The sequence below is a fragment of the Dysidea avara genome, chromosome 15 (genome assembly GCF_963678975.1).
Source record: "Dysidea avara chromosome 15, odDysAvar1.4, whole genome shotgun sequence".
NCBI lineage: Eukaryota > Metazoa > Porifera > Demospongiae > Dictyoceratida > Dysideidae > Dysidea > Dysidea avara.
The window spans coordinates 2428178-2443266 of NC_089286.1; positions in this window are offsets into that span (position 1 = coordinate 2428178).

The following is a 15089-nucleotide window of genomic DNA, read 5'->3' on the forward strand; positions in this document are numbered from 1 at the left end:
GGATTTACAGCATGCACAAGTGTGCTGAAATCCATAATGCCATGACTGCTATCACAGATTTACAGCAAACAACAAGTGAGCAGCACATTGAATTAGGAAATTCAAGGAGCAGCCATGATTTTGAAGATGTTAGTGCAGTTCAAAGATGGTTTGATCAACACGAACCATTTCATTTAAATGAACACAGGCTTCGTTTTTTATCATCTGGTTTAACTGCTACTGATGGTGATGGAATCAGCTGTGACAGGACCGAGGAGGTTGGCATGAAACTTCAGAAACGCCTTGATAATGTCAATGTCTTAGAAGCATCGATTAAAAGAAGTGAACAAATTAAATCTTTAGATCATCTATGTCCAGGAATTCAGGTTGAAAAACAGAGAGTGCACATAAACCCAACCCTGCTGTTGTCCAGGCTAATAGCTATTGTACAAAGAGAAGAAGACATGACCCCATACTTTGAATACGAACTTACACCGATCGAACTTACACCGATTCCAACATCTTTATTACGGAAAAGAATAAACATCTGCCATGCCTTCTGTCCAGTGGTACATCAAAAGAACAAGAATATCGGTGTCATCTGCCACAACATTAACTTCTTTTCCCTGAGCAGCATAACTTAAAGCTTTTGTGACTATCAGTGTGTCAGCATCTCCTCTACTGGTATGAACAATCTGCCCATCAGATTCCAAATATTGGTGGAGCAATGAGATGAACTGACATTTGTTGCCTTCATTTGATAAAAACATCTGTTGGTTGGGGTGTGCTTCCATAAACTCTCTTACTCCGTAATGTAGACTGGTTAGTGTACAAAGATCATCCCAGACATTAGGGTGTGTGTTAAACTTAGCCAGCAAGACTAGCATTGTTGTATTAAAGAGTATGGCTGATAATCTTGAGACATGAAAAGTGTGCCTGAGAAACAAGTCACAATGCTGTTAAAGATTACGCTATGCGCAAAACTGCTAAGTCACAATTAGCAAAAGTTTTGACAAGCAATGTGCCAACCTTGGAGCGAAATTCGCAATCATTTCATGTACTGGATGGTGTAGCTCCTATTCATAGGATGAAATGGCCAAAAAAGACAACATACAAAGATATTGTGGGAATGTATGTTTACTATGTGCAAGAACACTATGGACATTGTTGTGTCATTTTTGATGGATATAAGCAGGGTCCTTCCATAAAAGATCACGAGCACCAGAGAAGACTTGGGAAAGCATGTGCTGATATTCAAGTAAGAGAGTTTATGGAAGCACACTCCAACCAACAGATGTTTTCATTGCTCCACCAATATTTGGAATCTGATGGGCAGATTGTTCATACCAGTAGAGGATATGCTGACACACTGATAGTCACAAAAGCTTTAAGTTATGCTGCTCAGGGAAAAGAAGTTAATGTTGTGGTAGATGACACCGATATTCTTGTTCTTTTGATGTACCACTGGACAGAAAGCATGGCAGATGTTTATTTTTCTTCCGAAGCAAAGAAGAAAAAGTCGCAGGTATGGAAGGTACGTGATTTAGTTTTCAAAGCTGAAAAACTAATAACTTCAAACCTTCTGTTTGTGCATGCATGGAGTGGCTGTGACACAACATCTGCAACCTACGGCCATGGTAAAGCTTCCCTGTTGAAGAAGGTTAAGGAGTCAGAAGAAGTACGGCAGATATCCCTCACAATGAGCGATGCTAATGTGACAGCACAACAGATAGGCAAAGTGGGTATTAGATTATTTGCTATCACCTACGGCGGAAAGAAAGAGGATTCCTTAAACAAGTAGCGATTTTTGCGATTTATGGAGATGGTATCATCAAGCAAATCATTGCTTGATCCTCAAAAGCTTCCACCCACAGAACGTGCAGCATTCCATCACAGTTTACGGGTTCACTTGCAAGTTATAATATGGATGAAGCTATCAATTGACATTTTGGATCCTAGGTAGTGGGGTTGGAAACTCGATGGCTCAAATTTTACACCAATAATGACAGATTTGGAGGCAGCTCCAGAAAATTTGCTGAAGTTTGTTCGATGTAAATGTAAGCACACATCGAGAAATTCATGTGGAACTAACTCGTGCTCCTGCCATAAGAATGGACTAAAATGTGTAGCAGCATGAGGAGACTGCCGAGGAGAAGGATGTAATAATGCTGTTGAAATAATTCTAGAGACAGAAGAAGAACAAACTAACACCAATTCAGAAAATTTACTACATTAACTCTGTATACTAACTATGAACTCAATTATTATGTGTAATTCTTGTAATATTAGTACATAGTGATATTGTCCTACCTAAAATGGTGTTGTGGGAGCAGTAGTGAACACAATAAATAAGGTGCATATTAAAATTTAATCAACATCTTTCTAACATTTTTGACTAATTTGGACCAAAATTTCAAACGTACATAAAAAATGTTCCCCGAAGAAGATATTAGAGGATTTTGGATATGTTAATCTGCAAAAACTTCTGCTTCTAATGGTACCAATTGCAGCTTGGTACCATTTTTTTCCAGGTTAAAACCTTCAACAACCGCACTTTTTTCCGGGTTAAAACCTTCAACAACCGCACTATATAGTAATTATGCTTTATTTACCTTGTAACAGCTCTGCATGGAGCACCACGGTGATGGATAGAACAACAGCCGGCGAGCATTAAATGGGATGAGCACACAACCAATCACCCTAGCACGATCTACCTTCGCTAACTTTACTTAGCTACACTCTTGATTCAAACCTGAAGAGTTTTGAAATCCATTTAAAGACACACAACCACTGGACTTCCCTACTGAACTCTAGTGTGACTCTAATAAATCCGGTAGTATGCACATGAAGGGCAGTTAGTTTAACCTAAGAATAGAACTAGGTCTTGGCGTTTTGCAGCTATATCAACTAAGGAGTGTAGATAAGTAAGTTTAGCGAAGGTAGATCGTTAAGGGTGATTGGTTGTGTACTCGCTCGTCCTATTTAATGCTCGCCCAGCTGCTGTTTAGCTATCCATCACCGTGGCGTGCCATGCAGAGCTGTTGAAAGGTGTAAATAAAGTATGATTGCTATAGAGCATGTAACTATTTGTACAATCTGCTATTTCTTTATTCGCAATTCCGTTATTCCGCGTTTTACTAATTCCCAAACATGAGTGGTACGCTATGAGTGGTACGCTAATCTTAACTGGCAAGAAATACTATTTTGACAAAAGCACCTTTAATCCAGATTAATAGGATTTTTACAATTTAGAAAAAAGTTGCTTATCACTTGCATCACAGTAATATCTATAGAATTTTTGCATGAAACTGTATAAAACAAAAAAACCTTAGCTGGTTAAGGGGCTGGCACATGAACATTTTTAAATTGCGTTTAACTGTAGACATGGTTTCATAGGCAAGGCATACTTAAATTCCAGTGGAGGTTGGACACGCCTTAAGTGCCACTAAAACAAATTACTCAAAAATCATCTTTCTGAGTAGGGTAATACATTGATCTGCAGCCGATAATCATTGTTCAAGGAATATGTACGTGACAAGTCTGGTAAAGTTGTATACACTAACCGCAACATAAATTAATTTCACCCAGAATTCAAGTACTTTCTACAAAACAAAGTACATTGCCTTGAAGCTTACTTGAAGCACGTTCTGAATATCTAATGAACCCCAGTGAACCCCATGCATTGTTTGTATTGCAACTATTGAGGGTCACGTGAAACACCAAATAAAATAATGCAATTTAGAGTAATATAATTAGGTAGGACTTTTAGAGCACATCCAACCTCCTCTGCTTAAATTCCTGGTAAGTGTGTTGCATATGTAAGATTCATACTTTTCTATTGTAGGCCATCAAGGAAGCTGAAACACACATAAAACATGTTAAGGAAGAACGAGACTACTACAGAAAGGCATGCAAAGACAGCACAAAATCATTAGAGCAGATATATAAGCATGGGGAAACAATGGAAGTGCCTCTTCCTGGAGCACAAATTCCTTGTAAATCCAATAACAAAACTGGCCACACAAAGTTCTCACCAGACTGGGGGTTTGGGCTACTAAAACAAAAGTACAAGAAGACTTTTGTTGGATGCCTTGATGACATCGTCAAAGTGATAAATCAGTCAGCTAAACCTAACTGGGCTCAACTAGTGGGAGCACAGGATGGCAGCAACATTGTTCCGATGTACAATTGGGCTGATTATTTTAATCCACACACTGTCAAAACGGCACTAAAAGGGATAACACAGATGCATCACTTCCGCTTCAGTTCAGCACATCTTGGTAAAGTGTTTGTCAAGAACTGCAAGTCCGACAAGGAGCGATCTATCAATTTACGGAAGGAATCATCATGGAACCCGACTCCAACTGATCTTCCACATGTAATTGTCCCTGACGGACTTTCTTTGGAAAGGAGATGGTATCTTTTCGACAAAGTACGCGAGTTTTGTCCAGTAGAGGTACTAGATCTTGTATGTCCCAAGCCAACAGAACCACGTCCATGACCTAAAATAATAGAGCATTTTAATATAGCATAATGCAGACTTGAAACAGTTATTAAATTATTGCGTATAATAATATTGACAATTGGTACTGAGTCTATAAGAAAAAATTCCAACTAATTGTATCCACACCCACCTTCTCCAATTGTGAATGTTTTTCAAGGTGTAAATTGGCTTAATAAAGGAAGAGGGTTCACTAAACACAATTAAATAATCATTTCTTTCCGTATAATCGCTCCTGTCTACCAAACAAATAAACAAAAGAACACCATAAAGTGTGCGCTAAGGACTTTACAATGGAACTATCTGGTAGGCCTATCGCACGTTTACCATTGACAAATAAACAATCATTCACCAAATAACCAGAAATACAAGTTAAACTAGCAGTGAGTCACAATACAAATCACCACGAGGTAAGGCTAAAGTGCGCGCTAAAAGAAACTTTCTGGTAAACCTATCGTACATTTACTGTTGACAGATAAACAATCACCTCACCAATCAACCTGAAATCCAAGCAGTGAGTCGCAATACAAATCATCACGAAGTAAACAGCACATGGTCACTTGAAGCAATTCCGTTTTACTTTGTAATTTCGTTCCGTTTATAAGAATGGTGATTTGTTACCGATTAAGGAGAAGCCTGGAAAAGATTTGTCGCCTTGATTTGTTACAGAGAATGTACGGATCTTCTGTACTGCAAGTCTGATCAATTCATTAAAGTTAGTTTGTAATGTACTGAAGTTAAAAATTACTATATCTCCATAACGGTTGGGTGTATTACACTAGAATTGTAACAGAGCGTAGCGAGCGATTATGCCAACCTGTTTATGAGAAAAAAACAATTTTAAAAAAATGTGCGAAAAAGGTACCTTTTCGCAAATCGGGTCACATATACTCATCTGATAGTGAAATTACTCAATAAGAAATGGACTGCAGGGGCAAGAGCACCTGTGATACAGGCAGGTTGATCAATTTTAATCGCCGGATGCACTATCATGGTTCATTAGTAGTTAACTTCCACCATCACAGCTCAGCTGCAGCCGAGTCAGCGGATTTCATATAAATTCATTGAAAATGATGAAATGGGACTGCAGTTGTAACTCACTACAATAATGTTTTACAAGAGCAATTCCCTTCTCGTATAGTACGAATAACAGCACTAGGAATGGTATAAACGGAGCAGAATGGCAAATGGGCAATTTCATTGTATCAGCCGTATCTATGACAATAGACACGCTCACTTACGTAACAATTCATGTGACCACAACGAGGATTGCCGAATGGTTGTTATGCACACTGCCAATCCTTTGTTAGTATAGTATCTGCGGTTGCACAGGAGAATATGTGCTTCAACTGCTTGGGTAGACACAAACTCAGTTCCTGCTCATCGAGGCACTGTTGTTGTAAGTGCCACTGCAAATGCCACACTAGTCTATGCACTAATACCGATTAAGAGAAACAGGAAACCAGAGCGCCAGCTGTATAAACTGATACCAATGTACCACCAAACTCAGCTCAGTACAACAGACAGCGCCTAATTTTTAAAAAGATAGACTACAGTTAGCTGTATGTGCCTCTAATGCAAGACACGACATGGAGAGCAGAGCCCTAGCTTCAAGTGCGGTGTACTACTAGAGCTCAGCAGTACTGAAGTTTAAATACACGGTACTAGTAACAGGAAATATCACGGTATATTGGTATATAGTTAGCTTGTTATTGTAACTGTAGCATCATTTCTTAGTAATAAATCTATACTAGGCCCAAGAAACTAGAGAGTTAGAGTTATTAGTTCTTTAGAGTTATTTAACTCAAAATAAATATGTGATAGTTCTGACAGTTTTTCTCTGATTGTATCCCAGTCAGCTGACTTGTACAGGTAGATGGATCTGGGATGTTGTTACTCATATGAGTCTGAGTTTGGACAGACAATATGACAGCATCATGATCACTAAAACCAGGAACTTGCTCGAAAGACAACACAGAATCTGGGTGAGTGGTGAAGCATTTATCTAATGTATTATTACCTCTAGTTGGAAAAGTGACTAAAGTAGAAGTTTTGCACGGAAGTGACATGGCACATATGAGTCTGGTGTTAAAGTACCATGTTCCCAGTCAATGCCTGAGCAGTTGGAAGCCACCACCAAAAATGACTCGGATATGAGGGTATTTCTGCTTGATTGCATCTATAGAGGCTTGCAAGTCCTCAAGTACTGTGGGGGGACAATAAAAAGAACCAACAATTACATCATTGGTCTTGCCAACATGAACATACATCCACACAATTTCAATAAGTGTTACTGTCTATTTGTGAGTGAACAGTGTTCTTGACTGAAACAAATACACCACCACCATAGTTGTTTCTGTCATTCCCGTAAGTATGAAAGTTTCTGAATTTTACAAGATAATATACGTCTTTCTATAACTCTAATATTTGTCTTTTTGTCAACATGCGGCTCTTTCATGGGCCAATGTCAGATCTCAAAAATGGGTATGTTGGCATGCATGAGCCAATGTCAGTTTCTCATTGTGAGACAAAGAAGCATCCGGATCTAGCAAGACGAAACAAGAATTAACTTTACTAGCCGCCATTGAGCGAATTCAGCCTTACCCTAGCTGCAGCAAGCAGGTTCAAGAAATCACCAATGCCCTGTCACATTTCATCGCCAAAGAAATGACGACATTAACATCGTAGAGCAGCCAGGTTTTTGAGAAGCTGATAAGTAGACTTGATGGACGACAGACGATCATACCATCTCTATGCGGATACAAGAGGAAGAATATCAGAATCAGTAAAGAATTCTGAGCATTTCTCCATTACTACAGATATGTGGTCTTCTAATACAATGCAGCCTTACCTTGCAGTTACCATCCATTTTGTTAATTCTTGTCTACAGACCACCTTTGTTCTCCTGAAAGTGATGGCTTAGCAGGGTGTGCTGGTGTCATAGGTATTGCCAGAAAATAGACCTCCTTCCTCATTTACTGTACCCTTGCCCCAAACCCTTACAAGTTATACCTAACATACCAGATCTACAGCCACCTCACTCACACATATATAGATTATATGTCACCTTCCACTCCATTTCACTATTGTGATATAACAGACAAAAAGGATACTCCCAATTAAAGACCCAAATTCTTTGTAACTGACAACCGTTGCTCTAAGGAATCTTCCACATAACCATCTTTAGCATTCTCGGACTTCCAGCGCCTGTGTTTTTTGAGCTAGCGTCGGAGATAGGTTGGAGGCCACCGCCAAGAGGGTCAAGAAGATAAACCCGGCGAGCGACAAGGAGGTAAAGATTCTGCAGGACGCCCTGGACGAGCTACAAGAAGGTATGGGCAGTCTTGTAGAAAGGCAGAAACATATCCGCATTGCGGACCAAGTTAAGAATAGCTGGAAGGCAGTGGACGCTTACATAAGGGCTGGAATAGGGGACAATGAAGAGGACAATGAAGAGGACAATAAACGGATCAAGCTGGCTGACAACGAGGCGGACGAGGAAGTGGCCCAGGAAAGGAGGTCTATTCTGGCCTACGTTAGGGCTTTGAATTTTATCAACACATACAGTAATATTTTGTATAGAAGCAGCCTGGGTTGTAGTGGTACTTTGAGGAGTTGGAAGATGAAGAACTCCAGAGACTGGCCACTTCACTGCCAACATCAGCATTGCGGTCTAAAGCCACAGCCACTACCAAGAAGTATCTCGGGTCGTTCAAGCGCTGGAAGTCTTGGGCAACATCACATAGCTTGAAAACCTTTCCAGCAGATGGAGTCCACATAGCATTATATCTACAGCATTTAGCTGAGACAAAGAGCTCAAAAGCAGCTGTTGAAGAAGCAGTGGGCTAACATGGGCATATTCTATAGCTGGAATTCCGTCACCAACAGATCTACCAATCGTCAGGTCTACACTTTTTTTGGTAGTCTTAGCTTAGTCAAACCAGTAGGTTGAAAAAACCTTGTTGACACTTGCCCTATGTAAAATACATGCATTTTGTATTTCATCCATAATCTCTACAGGACATTAAAAAATTGAAGCCCTTGAATTGGTCTACACAATTCCCCCCGAAATAATGCTCTAGCGTTACCATGGTAACATTTATTTACTATTGATTACAACATAGTATGCATCCCCATGCAATTTATATTGGAGAATTTAATTACTTGGGTGGGAAAACCCAAAAAGCAATCTGGTACCCTCAACCAAATTGGCTAAACTTGGTATCATTCTACGTGTCAACACTTGCTGATTAATAATTTGCCCGAAGTAAGTGCCTAACCATTTATTAGACTGAGTTACATTATAAAACATATGAAAAAACATGGTTTTCCCTGCTGTTTTATTACATATCTGAACGCGTAATTTGGCGACACAAGGCTTTCTCTTCGTACCTTCACAAACTCGTATATATCCCTTGATTCGCCATTGATCAAGGGTGATGAGCCATACCATATCTCTGTAAAATAAAGTATGCGGAAGTTATGGTTCCATATTTAATAGACGGTATTTAGAACAAAGTTTTTCAATAATATTTGTGATACTTGCCTATCAGAAAACTACTTGTATATTGTACATTCCACTACATATTAATTTAAAGTAGCTTTTCTCATATTTTAGATTGGAACTCCGCTTCCTGACTGGGATAATAGTCAACCACACATTGTCGCAATTGAGAAAGATGAATACTATCAGTACTTTATTTCAGTTGAACAAAATCTTGTATTAGAATCAACAGAATTTATAATAATAATTATTAGTGGTCATGCAAAGGGAAATCAAACTTAGCTACATACACTTCTAAAAAAATTTTTTTTGTCAAATTAACAAAAATTGTCAAGGCTATGAAACCGATGGAATATGTTTTTTGTGTCAAATTAACAAATAATTTTAAACAAACCATATGCCAATTTAACAAAACATATTTGTCAAGTTGACAATGAGTATTATGGAATAGTTTGTTAATTCAACAATTACATTTGTATATCACATTTGTCAGATATACAAAGGACTTTGTACTACATGTACAATGAAATTGTGATTTTGACAAATCAAATTAAATTTAGCAAACCTTTCTGATTTCCAAAAATGGCACACATCTGAAGCATACAAAAATGTGCAGGGCACTTAAAATCATGTTCACAACTAAGTCTAGTTTTGTGTTTTCCTTTTGAAGGCTGTTAAAAATTCTGCTCAGACCAGACACATGAACTGCCACGACTGATGATTTCATTTTCTTTGACTACACGTCACTTTAAATTTTAAAAATCTTTTCAAATAAATACTAAAAAATCAGTAGTTTTTTCTTGGTAATTCAACTTGAACACATAGGAGTTCAAACAAGGCTGTTTTATCTGACAATATTTCATCAGTGGCAGATTGTGTAAGTTTTCTTCCTTCTTTCAGCTTATCCACATAGCTATTTGCTTTTCTAATGAAACAGTGGACTGAGCATTGGGAACAGCATCATTGGATGACTCTGCACACTATTACCAGTATCCGTATTTGACTCAGGATCTAAGCCATTGTGCTCCACCTATTAAAATATTATTTCTAAAGCACACTTTCATTTCCAGCATGTATTATAAAGTTATCAACATAGCTATCTAGTAGTTGATTTAAACATCTTGGTGGATTGCCTGATAGACTTCTATTAGCTTTAATTTTACATGCTTTATTATTAGCCACGCACCTGTTCTCTGTTCCCATCACTTCCATAAATTTCCTGATGCTTCTTCCTGAGATGCCTTTTGTATGCGTGAAAATTGGTAAAGGTGACAGCACTCCTACATTGTATGTGAAACCCCGGACTGTTTACATGTACTTTTCCAGTGTGCCACAATAATTTTTGAGTTGTAGAAGAAAAATCAGCACACTGGACAGTTATTCATCGTCCGGCATTGGATGAGTCACATGCGTAACCATGTGGCTAGTGTGGATAGATCCTGTGGTCAATAAGACATAAAAAGCTACAGTGTCAACGTGTGTATATTGCTACTGCTACAAGGAAGAAGAAGTATGTGGAATGTTAGAATAGGCTTGCTTTGACAACAGCATCATGGATGTATTCGGCTCAAAGGAGATACATTGTTCAAGTAGTCTTTCATCAACTCAAAGTATTGGTGGTTTGGTTTTATTGGTCAGTTTCCGGTGGCAGCACGATCTGTGCAGCTTTTTGGCGACAGACAAAATGTTTCTTGCTCTGGAGCACAGGAAAAGCAGAGCAGCAACTGTGCCGTGGGTCAGCAATGACCAGTACTAGGTAAAGTACCTGCATGCGGAGTATGGTTATAGTGGAAGCTTGTTAGCCATCTATATGCTAAAATCCGGCCAAAATGACGCGATTTCTGCAAACAAATACCAGAATGGTTGATACATCAGTGAGACAGTCTCCAACAACTATGATACGAAGCTTATAAATGCCTAACAATACGGCTATCTCGCCCAGTAAACGCATAGAGCAATCCAATGCATGAAATAGGCACTCACGTGATTTAAATTCAAATCGCAGAAATACCTATGAAATTGCTTTCATTTCTGAATAGGAACCATGCACTGTGCTCCTTTTGTAAGTATTTGTGTTAATTGTTCACTCAGGCGTGGTCTGGGCCGGTGCAGGTGTGTTTTATGCTGTGATGACATCATAGGGAGAGTCTCAGACTGCTGGGTTAATCGAGATGTTGAACCTAATGCACACAAACTGATTTTCACTTGATTCCAAGTGATTTTAATGTCATTGGAATAGATTATGGTTGTATTTTCCGAGATTTGAATATCGATCACGTGAGTGCCTATTTCATGCATTGGATTGCTCTATGCGTTTACTGGGCGAAATAGCCGTATTGTTAGGCGTTTATAAGCTTCGTATCATAGTTGTTGGAGATTGTCTCACTGATGTATCAACCATTCTGGTATTTGTTTGCAAAAATCGCATCATTTTGGCCGAATTTCAGCATATAGATGGCTCAGCCAGATGGCTAACAAGCTTCGATTATAACCATACTCCGCATGCAGGTACTTTACCTAGTACTGGTCATTGCTGACCCACAGCGCAGTTGCTGCTCTGCTTTTCCTGTGATACAGAGCAAGAAACATTTTGTCTGTTGCCAAAAAGCTGCACAGATCGTGTTGCCACCGGAAACTGACCAATAAAATCAAACCAGCAATACTTTGAGTTGATGAAAGACTACTTGAACAATCTTGAGAGTGAATATCGTGGCATACGAAGAACCTTACGAACTGCTGCAACGAAAAATCACGTGATTTTAAGACATTTGTATCGTTTTCTACCAGAAGAAAGTGACAAACTTGGCTGCCACACTGGTGTTATTCAAGTTACACTTAGCCTAACACATGACAATAGTTAGGTAGTTGATTGGAGGATATCGATTTATCGCATTGCGGACCCTATCCTAGACCATCCAATCTGCAAAAAAACAACAAAAGGTGAACTTTATTAATTTTAATTGGATATTATATAACAATGGTACTGTGGCCACAATTGCAAGTTGGTACATAATGTATTTATGAATGAATTCAGACTCTAACAGCAGTTTATGTGAAATCCAAGGTGGCGGCCAAGAAATGGCTGTGATGGTAGGTTAATGGTAAATATTTTAATAACGACAATTCAGGTGAATTTTTGTGCCACTTGGTCTTGGCAAAAAATTCACCTAAATTCCAGTTATTAAAATTTTTACCATTAACCTACCATCACAGCCATTTCTTGGCCGCCACCTTGGATTTCACATCTTTTTTCACCATAGCCTTTTTGAGGGCCGCACTGTTTTCTTACAGCTTGGCTGTTTTGGATTAGATTTCATTTCTTTTTGTATTTGTATACCACAAAGCCAGCCATAGGCCGCCTTTGGGACTTTTTAAACCTGTCTTTTTTTCTTTATCTACAGGTGATTTGTTTGCAGCTGAACTCTCTACATGATGGTTTCTTTGTAACTGAACTCTCTACAAGGTGACTCCTTCTAGCTGATCTTTCTACAGGGTGATTTGTTTGTAGCTGAACCCTTTACAAGGAAAATTCTTCTAGCTGATCTCTATACAGGGAGATTTGTTTGTAGCTGAACTCTCTACAGGTGATTTGTTTGCAGCTGAACTCTCTACGTGATGGTTTCTTTGTAGCTGAACTCTCTACAAGGAAACTTCTTCTAGCTGATCTCTCTACAGGGATATTTGTTTGTAGCTGAACTCTCTACAGGTGATTTGTTTGCAGCTGAACTCTCTACATGATGGTTTCTTTGTAACTGAACTCTCTACAAGGTGACTCCTTCTAGCTGATCTTTCTACAGGGTGAATTGTTTGTAGCTGAACTCTCTACAAGGAAACTTCTTCTAGCTGATCTCTCTACAGGGAGATTTGTTTGTAGCTAAACTCCCTGCAGGTGTTCTGTTTGCAGCTGAACTCTCTACATGATGGTTTCTTTGTAGCTGAACTCTCTACAAGGTAATTTCTTCTAGCTGATCTTCCTACAGGGTGATTTGTTTGTAGCTGAACTCTCTACAAGGAAACTTCGTCTAGCTGATCTCTCTACAGGGAGATTTGCTTGTATCTGAACTCTCTACATGTGATTTGTTTGCAGCTGAACTCTCTACATGATAGTTTCTCTGTAGCTGAACTCTCTATAAGATAACTTCTTTTAGCTGATGTCTCTACAAGGTCACTAGTTTGTAGCTGAACTTTCTACATGATGGTTTCTTTGTAACTGAACTCTCTACAAGGTGACTTCTTCTAACTGATCTCTCTACAGGGTGATTTGTTTGTAGCTGAACTCTCTACAGGTGATTTGTTTGCAGCTAAACTCTCTACATGGTTTCTTTCTAGCTGAACTCTCTACAAGGTAACTTCTTCTATTGATCTCTCTACAGGGTGATTTGTTTGTAGTTGAACTCTCTACATGGTAGTTTCTTTGTAGTCTATTAGAGTATCTCGATCTCGCACTTGCTGCACCAAGTTGGATTTCATGTTATAACTCTGTGGCTTTAAGTCTGATTCTTCTACACCATTGAAGAGCCTTTCTAAGATGATTACTCCTTCTATACAGCGATTTTCAAAGCATTCCCCCTAGCGGTTTATTTGGTAGGCGTGGCAAGTAGTCGTTTATTAGCTAATCTCGATTGCATAATTGTTACACACTGTTGGTTTTTTCGTTTATCTTCCTCGTTTTAGCTCAATTTCTTTCAAACCACAAAAGGTTTGAGGTTCAATAGTTAACCTATTCACCCACCGATTTTCAGCTTCTTCCCATACGCGGTTTACCCTGTAGGCGTGACAACATATTGGTGTTATTTTTCGTGAATAATCGATCATAACTCTTTTCCTGTTTATCGTATCCTAGCTAAAGTTAGTACGAAGATGCGCCTTTATACCCCCCCTTCTGTGTGCCAAATTTCAAGGCAATCGGATATAGCGTTCGCGTTTTATAGCAGTTTTTGTAAGTGTGCGAAAAGAGGAAGAAAAATAAGAAAAAAAACCAAGAAACTAAGCCAATTTTTGAAGTCACATATCTCGGGAACGCTTGAAGCGACTTTGCTCTAATTTGGAATGTGGAGTGCTGAAGGTGGAGGTAGTGTACACAGCAAAATTCGTCTTGTTTCATCAAGGCAGCACAGAGCTACGGAGGTGCGAAAATTGCGAATTCTTTCTTCCGGTCAATATACTCACGTGTGTTACGCGCCGGCTTCTTGGGACGCACAACACACTACCGTGTGTCTTGATCTGCTTTACCAGTTAGGCACTGGAAGGTGTACACAGAAGGCAGAGCCTGTTCGAGGGATTCACCCATAGCCTAGGAGCCTAAGCAAAAATCTTTGTGCTAAATATCCTAAAGTGAAACGGGACAAATACCTAGAAGGGCTGAAAAAAAAAGCCAACCCCATCATGACTTGATCCACAGGCCACCTAAGTACGTAGGTAAATGTTGTAGCAGCATTATTATTATTATATACATTAAGATTGAAAGGAATATCATTAGTTCTACAGTAAATCCCCTAAATGGATACCTCTTTAATAAGGCCACCTTGTTATAGTGGCCACCTCTATTATATAGGACACTGAACTTACAGCAAAAGTATAATCAGTGATTCCTTCATTACGCAGCCTAATTATAGCTCCAACTTTCTTAGCTTTAAAAGGGCTCTGTTAGTATGGTTTCACTGTAGTGAACCCTTGTCAATACAAACCCTTATTACAAGGCTACACATTAACACTTATAACTCATGATCTACTATTGGCTCCAACTTTAAACTCAGTGATGAATGATGGGTATTAGAGCAACGAGTAAACCAAAAATAAATGTAATTAAAGAATATACCATATAGCCAGAAATTTTCGAAGACTTTAATTTCGAAAATTCGGAGCATTTTCGAAAATTGATTATTCGAATATATTCGGAAAATGGCACTTTTAAAGTATGGATTTGTTATTCGAAGTAGAAGCGACCCGACTTCTGTTGTAGACTTGCCAAACCCGTCAGGGGCACTGTCTAAATTGATTCCCAGCATGCTATTAAAGCAGCTAACACTGCTATAAGGGAAGTATTGATTGAGAAAGAAGAACCGGATGCCAAGCGAGGAAGGTATCAACACTACAGCGGAAAGG